Genomic DNA, 19910 nt, shown 5'->3' on the forward strand with positions numbered 1-19910 from the left:
CTCAGAAACCTCCATATCTTTGATCCTTTCCAGGCCTCCTCTTTGAGCAGCACAGTTCTGCTGTGTTCCCAAGCTGGGACTTGCTGTGCCACATCAGAAGAGTGGTTTCCTTACCCTTGCAAAATGAATTTGGGATTTTTATTGTTCATTTGTAGCATGCCTTGCTGACTTCTGAGCAGTCATGGTGCTTGTTCTATCTTTCAGTGATACACCAGATCACTTATAAAGACCTGCAAGGGTCTTTTAGAAAAGGTAGCCTTTGACTTTTCTTCTATCTTACACTTTTTTCGTAAATGCCTGTCTTGGTACAAGGGAAATTGAAGAGGGAGTGTGTTTCATTTAAGACAAAAATAACATCCTCATTAAATAATCCTACACTTAATTAAATTTCCTCTGTTTTAACTGGACATAATAACAAATAACTGTGACAAACAAAAATAAAGATTCTTGAGGAATACTGACTTAGCTCTGATAAGATCCGTCTGGCATATACGTAATTAATTTTGTTTTCACTTACGCTTTACTAACAAGTTCAGCATTTGTTTCACATTTCCTCTTTGTACTTTAGGGTTACTTACGAGTAAAGCCTAATAGATTAAAAATATTTGACTTGAAGCCTAAAGCTCCATCTGTAGTATTTTTTATATATTTTTTAACTGTTTTGGTTATGTATTTGAAAGCAGATGGTACAACTGGCTTCTGTTTTGTAAGTACGTGAGGACAAACAAGTATCATAAGTTCCCTTTTTGATAATTGGGAAGGTACTAGAAAAAAATGGCAAAAAACAATGGCAAGTTTCCACGTTGTTAACGGTACAGCTGCAGTTATTATCTTAGTAGCCAACTATGTTAATCTGAATTGCTTTGAGTGCTTCAGATTACAGCCATAAAATTCTTAGAGAACCTGGCAGAAATTACCTTGGAAAAGTCATTTCATCTTTGTGACTTTTTGCATTTCCATTCTTTGCTGGGCTCAGCTGTTTATCCTAGGGCTGTGTCTGTACTGTCTTCATGAGCTCAGGTCAGGTGCTACCTAAGACTAAAGCCAGTCGTGGGCACGTAGAATGAAAAAACGGCTCTGAGTTGCAAATGTCCGTCCCCTGGAAGCTGACTAGCCCCGGTCAAGATAAGTGTCAGTGTAAATAGTTTACTTTCTGTCTGTCCGTCTGGTTATTTCTTAAAATAATCCTCTCTGAGATACTAAATGTACATCAAATCACTTCAATGAAGAGTTCATTTCTCATGTGCCTATTCTGTGTGGAGATGTTGGTCTGGGAATAAATGTAAACTAAACTGTGAACGTGAGGGTTAGAAGAGGCTTGCATGCTTCTACAAGATTCATAGCTGCTTTTCCGTCCCCTCAAGAGTTCAACAATAGAAATATCCCCTGTAAAGGCACTGTTTCTCATCAAAGTTAGATTGGTTAAGGAGCCCTGAAGCCAGTGTGGTTTTACTATGGTAAAACTAAGAACTAAGGTTCTGGCATATGAAACTTGCATGAGAAAAAGCATTCACACAATTATTCTCTTGTCATCCTGTCTCAAGTTACAAGGCCTCATGAAAATGGTCTGATTTTATAGAATACAAATAGAATTAATACAAGGGATGGTGGAGAAAATATATTGCCACCCACCTTTCAGTGGTTTCTTGCTGAAGGAAGAGTAAAGCAGGAATGAGAATTTCCTTCCGGAAAAAAAAAAAAAAACAGTACATATGTTGTATCTGTTGTTTTGTTTTGTTTTGTTTGTTTGTTTGTTTGTTTTTGTTCTTATTCTTAGCTGAATTTTCTTTAACAGATAATTGTGAGTTGAGGCTTGTGTTTTTCAAGAACCGTCTAAGAAGAGTTGTGAAACTGAACTGAATTCCTTGTTCCTGCTATTTAATGGTATTTGGACCTCCTAATATCGTTGGTTTTCTGATGAGCTGCTGAATTTCTTCTGACACAACAGTGACTACAGAGTGCCTGTTGTACCAGTCATCTTCTGGGAACACTTAATTGCTTCTGACGGGACCTACCTTCCAACTCAGCATGTGCTTATGATGTCACTTTCCCTGCTATTTCCTTTTCTTTTTATTTCCTTCCCTCCAGCATTAAGGACAACGTACTCTATTGTTATCCCTTGTGCAAAGTGAGGAACTGGCTCAGCTAGATAGCACCGAGAGTCTATGATAGTAGAACACAACCAGCTTGCACAGAGAAGGCTTTCCAAAAATGCTGGCACTAAGGTATCCTGTACTCTGATGTTGAAATGAGACTCTGTAGGTATGGGAAACTTGCAGCTTTGTAAATGATAGCCAGAGCTCTAGGGAGACATTCATGCTTGCAACATAAATACCAAAAGAAGGGAGGCTGTGGGAGAAGGAAACTAAAATGGGGCTGGTTTTCTTGCCATTGCTTCTGTTGTCTTCAGCATCAGTTAGTTGTCATTGCCAGGCCCAACCTCAGTAATACAACTGACATCCTCAGTGAAGACATAAACAAAAGCTGAGAACAGTGAGGACATTGCAGGACTATGTCTTCAGAACCAATTTTCCTTAAGGAAGTCCATGAACATATTTACAGTTGTTTAGTTTTAAGAAATCTGACTTGCAGGTCCTCATTTGGGGTAAATGGTGAGCCAGTCCTTCAGCAAGCAAACTATCACGAGCATGGTAGTGTATTTTGAATGGAGGTTCATGAACACCTTCTCATGGTGTTTGCCATTGGCTTTTAATTGGGTTCATTTTCCTCTCTGCTGGTTGAAAGGAGCATGTTGCACAGGATAACTTGTCCCTTAGAGGTCCTCAGGAACAGGCGCTGTCAGGTGGGATGAGGCTGCGAAACTGGAGCTTAGCCACATCCCCTCTTCAGGATAAATCCTTCCTCTGCTCCTATACATTACGTTATTGGTGAAATACATCAGCAAATGTTTATAGTCAAGGGAAGTTTGTGCTAACACTGTCATGCAACTAATCTGTTTACATTATAAGTAGGGAACGCTAATTTAGCTCCATTTTGCTCCAGATGCAAGCATCTTATTAAATATTTATACTTGGGCTAGACTGTTTACTTTGCACCTCATAGGAGAGTTGCATTGGGAAGATCCAGAACACCTGGGCTTTAGTGAGGTCTTAAGTTTGCTTCCATGTTCCAAATTAAAGACTGAGCTCACTGAATGTCTGAGTATGTGATGGAGGAGTTTGAAGTGAAACATCGATTCCAGAAGTACATTTCTACAAATCAGGCATGCGATTAACAAAATATTGGTGAATACCAGGTCTTGATTTCACTCTGGTTCTGCTGCATTCCTATTCTTCTCCTACAGAGAAGTATTAGAAATATGAGAGAAATTCTAGAGTTTCCCCTAGTCTAGCTTGCTGGAGGTCTGGTGTTACGCTAGTGAAAAACAGTTGCTAGCATTGCGAAGTCACTTGGCTGACTTCAGTGATGCTACTCATGATTTATGTAAAAAGTGAATGAATGGGATCCTGAACTAGTGTTATGGATGCTCTGGCTATATAAAGTGTTCTTTCCTTGACGGGCCGTACAGTTATCCTTCCTTTCTGTCCTTTCTTCCTTTCTGTCCTAACTGTACATACACTCTGATATCCAGAATTAAAACCAGTACAAAACAGTTTTTCTGCCTAGGCAGTGAGCCAAACGTAATGTGCAGTGGATAATCCAATTTATTGGTATGAAACACTGATTGCTTGTGTGTTCAACAGTTTTACCACCTGAAGAAACATGTCAAAGCCTTAACAATATTTAAAATACATAAGTGTGAATGAAAAGCTTCACTGATTTGGAGAGCAAAAGCTGTAGTCATTCAAAGTGAAAGCTAGTTATCTAACTCTAGTCTTGCTAGGTTATTTGCTAAGTATCTGCTCTCTTCACCATGAGCCATGAACATCAAGTGCTTCTCTCAAGTGTAGTGGCCTTGGGGTCTTGGGCAGCTTTTAATATAAATGCCCTCTGAACAAATCTATGCCCCTTTCTAAGATCTAGTGCCCTTTGCTTGCTCCTAAATGCCACTGAGTATCATAAACTCCCTTCCCTAATTCTTTTAAGCACAACTATCTGTTCAAGTTACAAACTTTGGAAGGTTTCCAAAACCATAGCAAACACCACTTGCTTGTCAGAAGTAGTAGTGTTTACTCCTTTTTTTTTTTTTGGTAAATAGATAGCATTTGATCTGATTTTAGCTTTGCAGAGTTAACTGTTTTAACCATTGTACTCCATGAGTAAAGGAGGTTTATTCTTGTAAGATGAAGAACTGGTGACGTGGAGTTATGACTAATGTGCTTTGCTTTTTTTCTGGTGAGTCTTTCTGAGCTAATACTTCCCATGTTTAAATTAATTTCCAAATATTTTGCACAAGTTCTGAAAATAAACAAAACCTGCAGTTCTAGGTGTGTACTCTTCAAGCCTGCTTTGTCTCTGAATTTGTTTGGATAGGATTTAAGAGTTGTATGTGCTGTATAAAATTTGCATTCCAGTCTAAACAAAAAGCATATTTACAAATTGTCTAGTTAGTTTAATTTATATGGTTTTTGCCACACAGCACAGTATGAGATACTATTCTCTTGATACGTTAGTGCAAAAATACCAGTATTTCCTGATACCTGTATTTAAACCTAACAAAAAAAAAAAAGTCATGAAAGAGTTTTTCTCTAAATTAATTACTTTTTACTTATTAATTACTTTTTCATTGCATTGAACTTGAATACCACTACAAGTACTAGAGAGATTTCTTGTACAATCTTTGTAGAAAAATCAAGTGATTCCAGTAAGTTAGAAATATAGATATTAATTTAGGAAGTAAAACACTATTTCCAGCAGGATTGGAAGACACCGTCTAAATGGTCCATAGTTTACAAGGAACGTTTTTGCAAAGACTCTAGTTTCTTTGGTCTAATGTTTCCGATACATTACAGCAGGCCCTGGGACCTCAGTTACACATCAGGATCAACTGTGCTTTGTATAAAAAGACAGAAAAAGCTTTGCACCAAAAAACTTTTCTTAGAAGCATTAAATTTACTTTTTTTTTTTTTTTTTTTTTTTGTGGAAAAACACACAGCTGGGACAAAACCATGGAATTATCCCAAACTGTAGCTGGACACAATGGCCAAGCTGGATTTTCATCCATCTGCTTTAAACTGTGGAGCATTTGGACTTGATGTTCACTGCAGGCACAATAGGGATTTAGTGGATCCGCAGCATATTTAAAATGATCCCCAGTGTGCATGCAAGCAGTGTTGAGGGATGAGACAATTGAGGAACATGAACCAGAGGAAGAGTCTGAGAGTATGTTGGTATGGAGTAATTGAGGCAAGCACATGCTGGTGTGTTTGCAGCCTACCCTGGAGTTGATGTGGGCTTGGAGGGGGGGCAGGGAATGTACAGCTGTCTGTACTCGAGCACCTGAGTGTGTTCTTAGATTATGCACACTCTCAACAGAGTTAAGGAGCAATGAAAACACCATAAGAAGCTGTGGAATGTCCTATGCTTAGTCATTAGAGCATGAATTAAGCTTCAGCCTTCTTTTGTTTAATTAAAAAAAAAATCACTAATTTGACTATTGTTTGATGGCTGAAGGTATGTAGATTGCATAACTTGGACTTTTATTCAGTGGCATAAGGTATCTTCAAGATAGTTTTGTCTCTGCAAGTGCAAAACACGGGAGGATCTGATCTATTTTGCTTTCATTAAAAGCTGTTGGACTTGGAAGTACTGAAATAAGGTATGATAAAGCCTTTGAGGATATGCACTTCATATTGCTTCAGTGGAAAGGAAAATAAAATAGTCTTAATTGTTAGTTCTTTCTTTGTCAAATACAGCATGAGCTGTGTAGTAGTGTGGTGACAGGAACTGCTACCAAACTTAGTAGTGATTTGATACTAATGGTAAATCAGTGTCTGAAGAATTGAAGAAGTCCCAGATTCTGTTGTATCCAGTAACATGAGGAAATGGAAAACATTTTTCTTTTCCTTCGTTTGTTCAGCAAAGACACAGCCCATGAACAGTTTAATTTTTCTTCCCCAGGAGAAAATAGCTGGGATTTTGACAGAATCACAGAATTGAAGGGGTTGGAAGGGACCTCGAAAGATCGTCGGGTCCAACCCCCCTGCCAAAGCAGGTTCCTCAGAGCAGGCCGCCCAGGTAGGCGTCCAGACGGGCCTTAAATATCTCCAGAGAAGGAGACTCCACAACCTCGCTGGGCAGCCTGTTCCAGTGCTCCGTCACCCTCACAGTGAAGAAGTTCTTTCGCATGTCAGTGCGGAACTTCCTGTGCTCTAACTTGTGGCCATTACTTTTAATGCACGCCAGGATCCCATTGGCCCTCTTGGCCACGAGGGCACACTGCTGGCTCATGGTCATCCTGTTGTACACCAGGACCCCCAGATCCTTCTCCTCAGAGCCCCTCTCCAGCAGGTCATCCCCCAGCCTGTACTGATACTTCAGGTTGTTCCTTCCCAGGTGCAGGACTCTACACTTGCTCTTATTAAATCTCATTTGGTTTCTTCCTGCCCATCTCTCCAGCCGGTCCAGGTCTCGCTGAATGGCAGCACAGCCTTCTGGCGTGTCAGCCACTCCCAGCTTAGCGTCATCGGCGTACTTGCTGAGGGCAGACACTATTCCCTCATCAAGGTCGTTGATGAAGATGTTGAACAAGACCGGACCCAGCACCAACCCCTGGGGAACACCGCTAGTCACAGGTCTCCAGCCGGACTCTGCGCCACCGATCACCACCCTCTGAGCTCGGCCAGTTCTCAACCCACCTTACTGTCCACTCCTCTATCCCACACTTCCTCAGCTTTGCTATCAGGATGTCATGGGAGACAGTATGGAAAGCCTTGCTACAGTCAAGGTAGATGACATCCACTGCTCTCCCCTCATCTACCCAGCTGGTGATGCCATCACAGAAGGCAATGAGGTTGGTCGAGCACGACTTGCCCTTGGTGAATCCATGCTGACTACTCCTCATAACCTTCTTCTCTTCCAATTGCTTGGAGATGGCATCCAGAACAAGCTGCTCCAACACCTTTCCAGGGACAGAGGTGAGACTGACTGGCCTGTAGTTTCCCAGATCCTCCTTCCTGCCCTTCTTGAAGACCGGAATGACATTGGCTATCCTCCAGTCTTCAGGCACCTCTCCTGTTCTCCAGGACCTTTCAAAGATGATAGAGAGCGGTTCAGCGATCACCTCTGCCAACTCCCTTAGCACACGTGGATGCATCCCATCAGGACCCATGGATTTGTGTGCGTGGAGCCCACTCAGATGCTCCCGAACCATTCCCTTGTTAACAGGGTGGGAGATCTCTGCTTCCCAGACTCTCTCCTCCCTCCAGGGTCAAGGAGTCCCAGAGGGGAGTCCTTGAAGTGACAACTGAAGCACAGAAAGCATTCAGTATCTCTGCCTTCTCAGTGTCTCCCATTACCAGGACACCCCCCTCATTCAGTAAGGGTCCCACATTTTCCCTAGTCTTCCTTTTACTGTTTACGTACTTAATACTTTTTTTTTTTTTATCTTTTATCTCTTTTGCAAGCCTCATCTCTAGGTGGACTTTAGCCTTCCTTGTTGCTTTCCTGCAGGCCCTGACAACACATCTATACTCCTCCCAAGAGGACAGGCCTTTTTTCCACATTTCTTCGACCTTCCTCTTCCTTTTGATCTTATTGATGAGCTCCTTGCTCATCCACGCAGGTTTCCTGCTCCTCTTCCCCATTTCCTACTCTTAGGGATGCACCGATCCTGAGCATGGAAGAAGTGCTGCTTAAATGTAGCCCAGCTGCCACATGCACTCTTGCCTTCTAGCAACCTATCCCATGAGATACTCCCAAGCAGATCCTGTAAGAGGTCGAAGTTGGCTCTTCGAAAGTCCAGGGTAGCAATCCTGCTTTTAGCCTTACTTCCTTTGCCTGGTTCCATCTGGAACTCCACCATCTCATGGTCGCTGCATCCCAAGCTGCCCCCAACCTTCACATCCCTAACAAGCCCATTCCTGTTGGTAAGGACAAGGTCCAGGAGCACCCCCCGCCTCGTTGGCTCCTCCACCACCTGCGTCAGAAAATTGTCCTCAACGCATTGTAGGAACCGTTTGGACTGCGCATGCCTGGCCGAGTTGCTTACCCAGCAGATGTCTGGAAAATTGAAGTCCCGCATGAGAACCAGCACCCGTGATCGTGAGGCTACTACCAGCTGCTTGTAGGTGGCCTCATCGACCTCCTCCTCCTGATAGAGTAGACCCCCACAACAGTGTCTCCCATACCAGCCCACCCTTAATTCTTACCCACAAACTCTCCACTTGTCCTTCACCCTCCCTCAGGTGGAGCTGGGTACACTCTAATTGCTCCCTCACATAAAGGGCAACCCCACTCCCCTGTTTCCCCAGTCTGTCTTTCCTAAAGAGGACACAGACCTCCATGACAGTGTTCCAGTCGTGCGAGCTGTCCCACCACATCTCTGTGATTGCAACGAGATTGTGGCCCCGCGACCGAGCACAGATCTCGAGCTCCTCCTGTTTATTTCCCGTGCTCCACACGTTGGTGTACAGGCACTTTAGGGAAGCAGCAGGCACAGTTACCCCTGGGGGGATGCAAGAAGAAGAAAATTCTGGATGGGGTATCGGGATCATTACCTTCTCTGAGGAGACCTCGGACGATCCTATGGGACAACTCAGAGGTTTTTCTCTACTATCTTCAATAGTGACAGCAGTGACAACTGCTGTTGTCCCCCGTCAAACCTAGTTTAAAGCCCTGGTGATCAGCCCAGAGAGCTTGCTCCCCAATGTGCTTGTGCCCCACTTATGGAGTTGAAGTCAGTCAGCAGCCCACATACCTGGCTTCCCAAAGGGCTGCCCAGGATTGAAATACCCAAATCCTTGGTCCAGACACCACCCCCTCCGCCAGTCGTTCACCTGTCCCGTTCTCCTCCTTCTTTCTGGGTCCCGGTCACCCAGAGGGAGGACAGAGGAGAACACCACCTGTGCCCCTGATCCCTTCAATGACCTTCCCCGAGATGCAAAGTCCTTTTTAATATTCCTCATTTTTCTAGTTGCAGCTTCCCGGGATCCAACCTGAATGACAACAAGAGGATAGTAATCCTCTGGTTTAATGAGCTGTGGCAGAGCCTTCCTAACATCTCTGACACGTGCCCCAGGAAGGCAGTACACCTCTCTGGATAGGTTATCTGGGCGACAAATGCCCCTCAGCAAGGAGTCTCTGATCACTAAGACTCTCCGTTCTTTTTTTGTGGCCCTAGTTGTGATGCAGTGCTCTGCCCGGCCCCAATCCCTATGCTCAGTACTTCCCCCAGTCTTGACACGCTTTGCAGGGTTGCTGCCTGGGTTCGGACTGCAGTCCAGACCCTCAGCCTCATCCTTTCCCTGCCTGAGAAGGGAGTTGCCTACAACGATTACCCTTCTATCTTTCTTGGTGGAGGCAGTCTTGAGGTGTGGAGTCGACTTCCTCACCCTAGGCATCCTCCTGGGTAGACCTGCTACCTCATCCTTACCCACCGGTCTCTCAAGCTCCAGGGCCTCAAACCTGTTGTGTAAGGGCACCTGGGAAGGGGGGGGGCGTTACTTGCGAGGTCAAGTAGGGCCCTGTCTCCATTCCTCCTCAACTCTCGACTGTGACAGGGCAGGGGGTCCACCCCATTTGGGGTATCTCAGCCTGGTACCTCTCCTTCAGGCCTGGCAGGGAGTCGCTCCAGCAGTCTATGTCCCGCTCACACTCCTTGGTGGCCCTCAGCCTCTCCACCTCCTCCTTGAGCCCTGCCACCAGGCTGAGCAGGCCATCCACCTGCTCGCACCTCACACACACGGTGTCTCCACCACCCTCTGAGAGCAGCAACAGGCTCAGGCACTCCCTGCATCTGGAGACCTGAACTGCCTCGGTTTTGAGCGGGCACTTGGTCTGGGTCATCACAGACTTTCTAGAAAGAGCTTTCTGCCTAGCGCAGACCATGGTGGTTCAGCTCCAGGCAGACAGCTGACAGATGAGCTGTTCTGAGCAGGGAGGGATGCTCTGCCCTGCTTGAGCACGCCCTGCCTGTGCAAACTGCCCTATTTGCCCGTCCTGGTTGCTGTGCTCCCTAGGGGCTGCTTTTGAACATGTACACTTCATAAACCTCCCTCGTGAGGGCTGGCGGCTCCCTCGGCTGCCTCGAGTGGCCTCGATGCTGGAAAAAAAGCCCTGCCTTTCCCAATCCCCCACTCCGCTGCTGAATGTGTCTGCCCCAGAGCCGATCGCCTCGGCAAGTGGCCAGTTTAGACACAGACACAGCCCATGGACAGTTTAATTTTTCTTCCCCAGGAGAAAATAGCTGGGATTTTAGTTGACAGGTAGGAGCTTTGATGCTACAACATTACTTGTATCAGCAGAAAAAAAAATGTTTCTGGAATGAAAAGAGAAGATGATGCAACTTCTGAGATTCAAGTAAATTCCTAGTGTTTGGGATTTAAGTCCTGTGCTCAGGCACGTCCTCCGTGAGAAGCGGGGCAATGAAACCCAGACTCTGCAGCCTGCCTATCCCAGAGAGTAGACTGACACTCAGTGTTTATGACTGTTTCTTAGCTTTAGTGTTTGGAAAAATAACGAAAACAGGGAAGTAGCCACCAGATTTGTCTCAGAACCTCTAGCAAGTGTCTTCTGTGCTCATTCTCAGTGCTCAGTTGCATGGTGGGAGCAAGGAGACAGTTCGTTCCCTTGCCGCAAGGTGAGACAGGTCAGAGGGCTGTTTGTTGACTCCTGGGGGCTTAACTCATGCGTAACTTTCACTTTCTGTCTGTTGCAAACTGAAGGTGGACAGTAGAGCTGTGCCTCTTCTCTATTTCTTACATCTTATATCTTCTTTCTCTTCCCTTTCCTTTATTCTGCTTCTAAGGCTTGCACCTTTATCCTTCCTCAGGGGCATGATTGATTCCTCTTAGGCTTTGGTCTGCCGGTGCTAGCAGTGCTGGCATTTCCAGGCAGTAACAGATAGAGGACAACATTTCTGCTGATTCTGCCAGACAAAGCTCAGCTGGACTGGCAACAGCAATGGCAGTGAAGGAGTGATGCATACTGGGCTGGATTCTTCTGCCTCTGACTTCAGAGTTATACTTCACTTGTCTGCATTGATGTCGGTGAGAAGATGCTGGAGTTTTCAGGTGATGTGAAACTCCATAGAAGTGAATGTTTATTCAGAGGTCTGAAATGAGAGAGTGCATTAACTCATAGCCACTGTTTTGCTCTTCTTGCTGGCTAAAAGGCCATCGTGAATCCCTACAGGGTTTATGAGCAACTTAATTCGGTGTCCAGAGGGGCATGGTGTGTGCATGCATGTGGCTGAGGGCAAGATTATTGCACACTATGCAAATACACCATGTCGTGAGGCTTAAAAGAACATCCTACAGAAAAACATTGCTGTAGTTAACAGTGGTTTAACTGAAATTGGAATCATTTCATGAATGAGGGAAGTACAAAGTCATTTTGCTGCAGTGATCAATAGAGGATTCTTTTTTCTCTACTCATTTAAAGTATGCTTTGCTTATTTTTCTCAAACAGCAGTCAAATGCTTGCTCCCTGCCTGTGGCTCTAGGGAAAGAGCTCAGGGTAGTTTGCGTAGCTCAACAGTGGCTGTTTTGGCTGCAGAAGTAACACTGGCAGCAACTTCCAAAGAGTCCTACTGAGTCTGTGCAGAGCAGCATCCACTTCCAGTGCTTGTCCTCCCAGGGTTTCTGGGGTTTTGTATTTCTTTATGAGCTGCTAGGAGGCTCTTTGCAGATCTGAGGCTGTCGTGGTTCCTCTAAAATGATGTCGTCATGTTTGCACATAATAACGCTGCTCTTTGGATGATGCTGAACCAAAGCATCACAGTATTGCAGTGTAGTAGTCTACTAACTAAATATACTGAATATAGTTTGCCTTCTGAAACAAACCCATAAGCCCGATTATGCTGTAAACTTTGTATCTCTGAGGCATTGGATAATTTCTATTATCCACTGAGCTCCAAGTGAGTGCAAATTAGTGAGAAACGCAATAGCCTCCTTCAGACTAGTATGGATGACATCAACATAACTAAAACAACGTTTGCTGTTTGAAATGTAGAATGTGCAAGGAAAGAGAAGGAACACAAGACAAGTGACACCTACTCCCAAAGGAAAATAAAGTCTTGTTTTTGTAAAATGAGCTCTGCTACTCTATAGATTTCTGCTGATTTCCATTATTACACCTTCTTGGCTGTCATAACTCGCTCTCACTACTGAACTTCCAGGCAGCTGTAGCCAAAGGCAGGAGTTGCCAGCCATCTGTAAGGTGCAGCTGGATAAAGACCACTCTCCTCTGTCATTTCTGGACATCAGAATTAAGACCAACTAAATGCTTATGATTTTTCAAGTGAGAAGCAGTGTGATTTTAGCATGTGCAAATAGGTAAAAGATATTTGAGATACCTGATATCTTTGAAGTGTTTAAGCTGTTAATTCAAGCCTTTTTTTTTTTTTTTTCATATATGTAACTCATAACCATTCTGAAAGCAATCAGAAGCAACTCCAGCTTTGATTAGCAGCTAATTTAAAACAACTGATGAGCTAGCATACCCCTCCCTTTGGCTTGTTGGTATGTTTGCTTAACTGCGGGATGCATTCCTAGCCCTTAGACGTTTCGGTTCTACTTGGTAAAGCCATTATCTGGCTCACAGTCTGTCAGAACAGGGAACATTTTCTCCTTTTATTTTGAGAGGGAAGTAGCTGCTGAGGCTGCTCTGGAAGTAGTGGGCTGGTTATTGTCTGTGCAAAGCTCCTAGACCTGTGTGCAGGGCAGCACCAGGCAGGCTACCCTGTCATCATATCCAGCTCGCTGATTAGCACGCACCAGCGTTTGTGATCTTCTGCAGCACCGCTTCCTTCTGTCTCTCATCAAGGCCTAATGAGCACAGACCGTGACAGGTAAAATCTTCTTCCAGACCTCAGATGCTCCCATACAAAGAGCCCTGCTTAATCCCCGGCCTAGTGTGTAATTTAGTAATCTGCGTGGTCATGAATTCCAGGGATAGAGGGGCAGGAAGCGCGGGGCACTGTGGGTAGCAGGCCAGGCCTACCCAGTCATTTAAGGCTTTGTTGTATTGTGTGGCGAGGGATTTCAGGGACAATGAGACCTGTCTGTCAAAGATTAAGCAGACTGGAAGTGTAGTTTATACCAACAAATGAATGAAGCTTTTTAGAGTGTTAATACAGCCACGTAGTAAATGTCCACAGACTTAAACATACAATTTAAGTGATGACGAGCAACTTTGGTATTAATCAGTTATTCTATATACCTTAGCCAGTGGGAATTCAAGTAGGTGAAGAGTTCATTTCCACCCTTATCTTGATCAATATGGAATACTTACTAGGACAAATGAAAAATCTCTTTTTCCTCTCCCTGATGTTGAAGTTATTTTTACTGATTGCAGTGATTCTCTGTCGCTGCCTGGTGAACCAGCCCCTGGCTGCCTGGCGCTTCTTGTTATCAGGCACTGCAGGGAAATTTTTGCCTGGACCTGCTCTGCTTAAGCCTCTAGAGATAACTGGAACCTTGCCAGGCGGTGTGTTTGTAGGTTTACAGGCCCCTGCTACCTTCCACTCCTGCTTTGGGCTGGGCACTTCCAAGCAACGTGTAGATGAAAATTCACAGACTCCATTTTTTCCCCTTTAAAGTGAGTTGTTTACGTGCTTGCAAAACTCCCCTCGTCTCTGCTGTCTAACAGGTCTCTGGGAAGAGTTTTTCTTCTTAATTCTCTGTCATGAATAAGCAAATGGTTCCCATCTGAGCTTTAAATCTTAACTAATATTATCTGTTCAAACAGATAATTTTGTTTGCAGCGGAGAGATCCGTGCAAGGAAAGCCGCGCAGACCTTTCTGAAGTGCCAGGAACATGCTGGGAAGGCTCTGAGAGGCAAAATGTAGGGGAAGCTGCTTGCAGAGAATCTATTGTTCTGCCCCTGACCCCCTCACTGGACAGATCTGTGAATGGCCTACTTTCACCGCCTGCCTTCTAACTGGAAGCATCCTTTGGGGCTGAATGACCTTAGAGGATAATGAGAATTTTTGCTGTGTTTCTCTCTTGTAAACAGCATGTTATGCATGTGGGACATGGTCTGGTGACTAAAATTGATTTTTTTTTTTTTTTTTTCCCAAGGAAAGGCTACTTTATTCACCAGATTAATATTGTTAATACAAGATACTCAAGTGAGGTAGCTCCATGCAGTACAGATCACATTCCAGTTACAGACTTTGTTTTGGAGTTACGTTGTACTTAATATTAATATTTGGTTGTATTAGCATAAAGATTGGATATCGGACAGGGAAAGGTGCATAAGTAATGCATCAGAAAGAGCAGAGGAAAAAAGGACAAGATTTTTTTTTTCTGGCACGCTGTTTTACTTGTCCCAATTTATAGGCACACGTCTTCTGGGCAGCAGTGGTGTTTAGTAGGATAATTAGATGTTCCAGGATGATAAGAGGGAGCCAAAAAAGCAATGTTCAGATGCTAGTTCAGAGTAGGTTAAGCTATGACTTGGAGAGCGAACTAAGTTAGAAGAAAGGTTCAGGTTTTAAATTCAGCTATCTCAGCATCTTACCAGGTTGATCTCTCAGGAACCTGAGATAGAGAGAAGCTCCTGAAGGCAAGATTGGGTACAGGCATTTAAACCTGCTTTTAGAAAACTGGTGTTACATTTGCGCTCCAAGTCTCTATTATTCCTATTCTAATGATTCACTTTACATTCTGAGAAATAGAGAACATGTAATAACACGGTCATCTTTCATTTAATTACTCTATTAGTTGCCACCTGAAAAAAAGAAACCACAGCTATATTTAATTCCAAATAAATCCTTGCTATTTTAGTACTAAGTCATTTTTGCATCCAGCTCACCTCAATATGTTAATTGTTACAAGATACGCCAAGAAAAACTAATATCAATTTAATAGAGCCACATTACTATCCAGAATACCTGCTAATAGACAAAGAAAGGACTGAACAACTTTTATAAAGATTCAAAGTCAAGGAGTAAAATATGAAGATTAGTTTATTAATGATTTTGCAGCATTTAGACCAACATATGTTGTTCTGCTTCAGCTGAATTGGTGAGAAGGTTTACAGCATCACATGAAACTTCCATGAAAAACATGGAGAGTAGAAGAGGAATAGCCTTAGTAGAGCTGCAGCTACTAGTTAACAAATAATTGGGGTGTTATTGCATCTCCATTACCATAGTCCTCAGAATCCTTAGAGAGAAGTTGTTGCCCTAGAGTAACTACCATGGAAAATAAATGATCTGGCTCCCTCAAAATGTGTCATACACTACATTATCGTCCTTTGCTTGGATTATATCTAACCATTTTTTTTACCTTTATCTCTTCAGATAAACCGCAGTCCAGTGACATTTCCACATATCAGCCCACTGATATGATTCATTGATAGCCACTTTCAAAGTAGAAGTGTCAAATCAAGTGGGAACTACTAAGTCTTTGGAGTCAAGGACAAGACTGTGTTTGCAGCTGTGATGAAGTGAGTGTTTCTGAGCTATTCAGATACCACTTACAGATTAAAAGTTTTTGCCTGGCAGAAAAGATTTTGCAGGTTTTTGAATCTATGCAAAGTAAAGCAATACTTTGAGGTTTCTTAGAATGATCAAAACCTCAAACATAATTGTAAAATGGGTTTGATCTGGCATTGCCACATCTGGAAATGGATGGGTCTGGTCCACAGTACACACACCAGAGCGAGGTCTAAAGTTGCCCAAAGAGGGAGACGTTGCTGTGCTAGCCCAGGACAAACTAGAGCAGCCTCTTGCCTATCCAGTGTTCAGCAGGGAATCCAACTGATGAGCATGAAATAGGCGTCCTAGAGGTTGGTACCCTTAACTTCTTTGTAGCTCCTGTTGATTAGGGGCTGGTTCCTCTCGGGGAGTGTGTGAGGCATTAAATCTTTGCTAGAAATCTTTAACTGCCTTTTTTTCAGTTGTTCTCGTATATCTGCATCTTCTCTGTGTGGCTGCTCCTGTAAAAATAGTCCTAAATGCCACACAGAGGTCTTGGATGCATCTTGTGGAAATTAGTTACCCAGGATAATTGCCAGGATTTAAATAGACTGGGAATTCAGTTCAGCTGCTGATAAAAACCAAATCTGGGAATAGCTTATCTGCAGCTGAGGCTGCACGGAAGAGCACCAGTGAGTGAAGTTCCCCTAAAAGGTTCATGAACTATTTTCTTGCCTCTAGCATGAGGCCCTTTAGATGCAAAAAGGCATCACATAAGGTAAGTGCTTACTAGACCTTTGTCACTGTTTTCCGTGCATTAAGGTTTCTTGGTTTTCATTACCAGTTATTTCATCCTTGTCCCTTTCTCTGCCCTTGGAAAGTCATGTTTGGGGATGTTCCAATGCAAGAGGACACACTCTGTTCCCACAGCATGAGGGAAATAGAGAGCTCTTTGTGTCATCCATAGAGCAGAAGGGGCTTCTGTAATCCCTTTTCCACCAACCCACTGTATAGTCTCATGCTGCTGGGTCTGTTCCTCATCCCCGTTATCTCCTTATCTCTGTGTCACTGGGGGAGCAGGACATGTCCTGCTTGTGCTGGGCTTTCAGTTCCCAGGCAGAAAGAGAAAAGCAGGAAGCTACAACATGTTATTAGAAACTGTGGGCCACTGGAGAGGTGCTTTTTATTGCCTATTTACCACCAATTCCCTTTTTCCTTCCTTGCTGTCTCAGTCTTTCCTTTTTTAAAAAGAATCCCACAGCTCCTGAAGAGCACTGTAAGGCTGATGGGCATTCTCTGGGCTGTGCAGCTCTTCCTCCTCATTTGCTGCTTCTTTGCAATAGAGAAGACTTCAACACTCTGCTGAGGACCCGCAGCACTTGGAAAATGCTGGCACAGGCAGTGCTGCTGCTAGATCTGCTCCCTGCCCATGTCCGTGGCCTGTCTACAAGAAAACACCAACTTTTTAAAGCTTGTGCTTCCAAGGGGAATTATAAATTTAAAAATTGGGTTGCAAAAGCAAGAGCTGGAGAGGAGCCCAAAGCAAATTAACAGATCTGGACCCAGCAGACCCTCAGGAGGTTTGGAGTCTGTTCGGCTTCAGCATGCGGCTGAACCCATCCTGCCTTTCTAGATACAATGTCCCTTTAATAGTCTTAACAGGCCCGACACTGGCAAGATTTCACTTGTTCAGTACACTGCTCAATACAGCTAATTTTCTACTGACAACATTTTTTGCAACAATGCATCTTCTGTCACTTGAATCCACGAAGAAGGCAGCTTGGAAATGCCAGCCAGACAGGGAGGTAGCAAAAAGTTCATTGTAGTTGGTCGGGTGAACAGCTCTTTAGAAACGCGCTGGGCTTTGGGGTTTGGTCTGTAGGGTGCTAGGGACAAGTGGAAGGGAAGAAAACACAAAACTCCATGTTCTTCTTGATCCCTGAAGAAACCGTGTAAGGGTGTAGGTAAACCTGGAGAGTCAGAAGCTGTGGTTTCATGGGCAGCAGTCCTGATAGGACTTGCTAAGCACAGAAATGTAATTGTTGTTGATTGTTCTGTAGCAGCCCACCAAGGCACCGTGACTACAAGCCAGCTTTCCCCAAGGGACTTGTCTAATAGTTATAATTAGTGTGGTATCTTTCTCAATGATGAGTTAGGCAAAACCTCTTTAAGTGGTTTGTGAAAAATAGCGTGCCTTATCCTAGCAAATTTATTGGAGAGATTATATAAATATATATATATCTGTGACAGATGCTGCAAAGCCTGTGGCCAGGTGTTGCAAATTGTGTGAGCCCAGTTCCTAAGCCCTGCTGTGCTTCCGAAGTTTGTCCATATTGTTTGTCCTGCAAAGAGCAATTGGTAGATGCAGTTAAAACAGAGACCCCGTTTAACCGGCTGATCGAAATGGAGAAGTTGTTGAGCAAGAGACAACTTTAAACAGAAAACTTGAAAGCAGACAGCAAAGTGTTTGAGGATGAGGACAGTGCTGCCAGAAGCAAGGACAGTAAGGAATGAAGGAGGATGCAGAGTGAAGCTGGCACTACCCATGGACTGCCTCCTCTCTGCAGGTCACTGTTGTGCGCAGCATATCGCTCTGGGTTGCTCATGAATGGAGCAATTGTAACTATGCTCTAGATTCTCGTAGTTTTTGATAAATATATAAACTAATTACAGATAGTTAGCTGAGTTAGCTGATCCTCTGCTAGATCCTTTTGATCCTTTGTAGGTACCTGGTGCTTTACTGGCCTGTGCTGCCACCAGGAAGATGGAAACAAGTCCTACAGCAACCCCCTGTTTCCTTCCAAAATAATACTTTTATATTAAAATCCAGCTCATGGCTTGTGCTTCTGTCAAGAGGTGTACTCAGTATTCACAAGTGCCCTTCCCCTAGTTAAGGGCAGGAAAATGTTATGACAGCTGCTGTCTGAAGCAAACAGGTCGGGGAACTGTAAAAGCTTTCTAAAACATATTTTAGAGATTAGGCACCGAAGACTTGAGGGAGAGAAGATGAACTGAGGTTGCAAAAGACCATAAAATCTCATAAACCCTTCAAACCTTTGGCTTTACAGTGCTCTTTTGTTAAAGAAAAAATGCTTCGTTGTTAAGTAAATTGAAGTCAGGCCCCACTTGCTGCAACTTTTTGCTAAGATTTCATAATTGTGTAATACATCCTCTCACTCTAAGCCCTGCTTTTTGAAACATTCGTGAGCATCATGCTCATAATGAACATTAATAGCATCATGCCAGAGCTGCAAGAGGTGTGGAGGGCAGTTCTTGCCCAGTGCTGCTCACCTTCTGTTTCATGCCTCATTTCCTCAGTTGCCTCTGTCAGGCTTCTGCATGTATGATTTCGGAGGAGTAGTGCCAGTTGTCACTTCTCATCTGCTGCCTACATGAGTTGCTCTCCATTTGTGTATGAACCCTGCCTTGCCCCTGGAGCTTAAAACAGAAAAGGCATTAAAGGGATCAGTCAAGCTAGCCAAAAAACCCTTTTGCCATGGCAAGTAGTGAAAAGATGGGCATTTCACCTGAGCAAGGCTGTCTGGGGCCTAGTGGCCGTTTAAACATGCAGTAAGTAAGTTAGAGGGTTCGGGGATCACCTCTGATGTGATACTCTGGGACGTAATGCACCAGCACCTGGTGTCTGCACACCACAATAACTGTTACACATCGTTTCTTCTGAAATACGGTCACCGCTCAGATTTATGCCTTTGCTAGAGGGGCCAGTAAATAAATGCCTTTCAACTAATATAGTACAGCCCCTTAAAATAAGCCTCAACTTATAATTTTCATACAACCATTATTTGCTTAGTTGAAATACAGTATGACACCAGTACACTTCATAAACCCCACTACTTGCTCTTTATTTTAAAGAAGAGTGACCTGCACTTGCTTTCCAGTTGTCTGCGTTCTCTGGGGCCCAGAGCCTTCCCACATGCTCATCCTTTCTTTTCCACCTTGGAGATTTTGGTACATCAATGCAGAAAAGCAATCTGAGTTAAAACATCAACTTGTTTGACTTTTCATTTTTTTTTTAAGTAGTTTTTGATCTATTAAAGTAATTTCTTTAAAGGTTGCAAAGTATAAAATGGAACAATTGCTTAGATGTAACACTGAGTCACTCGTGGCATTGTCAGTGGTGGGGAAGAAGAGGACAGTATGTGGTCTCTGTGTGTGTTACAAACAGAAATAGCAAATATGTGGAATTGATTGGATCAGGATGTTCCATAAAAATTTTCAACTGGAAGCTGAGTATTCTACAGAAGAAAAAAAAAAAAAAAAAAAAAAAAAAAAAAAAAAACTTTTCAGAGATTTAAATATCTGGTTTAAAAATACGGATTTTTAAATGTCTAGGACTAGTAAGCAATTCTATATTTCTGTGGTAAATGTTCAACTGCAGCCTTATTTGTTACTGAAGTACAGGAT

The 19910-nt window shown here is 43.6% G+C and overlaps 1 protein-coding gene across 2 annotated transcripts in view; it reads left to right on the forward strand.

Annotated features, from left to right (window-relative positions):
* The window catches only part of COL4A6 (collagen type IV alpha 6 chain), a 135070-nt gene that overhangs the window by 62735 nt on the left and 52425 nt on the right, over nt 1-19910 (forward strand). Inside the window, exon 1 of one of the 2 annotated variants that reach the window (XM_082771065.1) lies at nt 15496-15514. The exons of the other annotated variant lie outside the window; for it this stretch is intronic. The gene's annotated coding sequence lies outside the window, so the exon portion shown is untranslated. Of the gene's footprint in view, nt 1-15495; nt 15515-19910 lie in introns of those variants that run through there. 2 annotated transcript variants of the gene reach the window in all.

Source organism: Aythya marila (assembly GCF_965140915.1).
Source record: "Aythya marila genome assembly, chromosome: 13".
NCBI classification, from domain to species: domain Eukaryota; kingdom Metazoa; phylum Chordata; class Aves; order Anseriformes; family Anatidae; genus Aythya; species Aythya marila.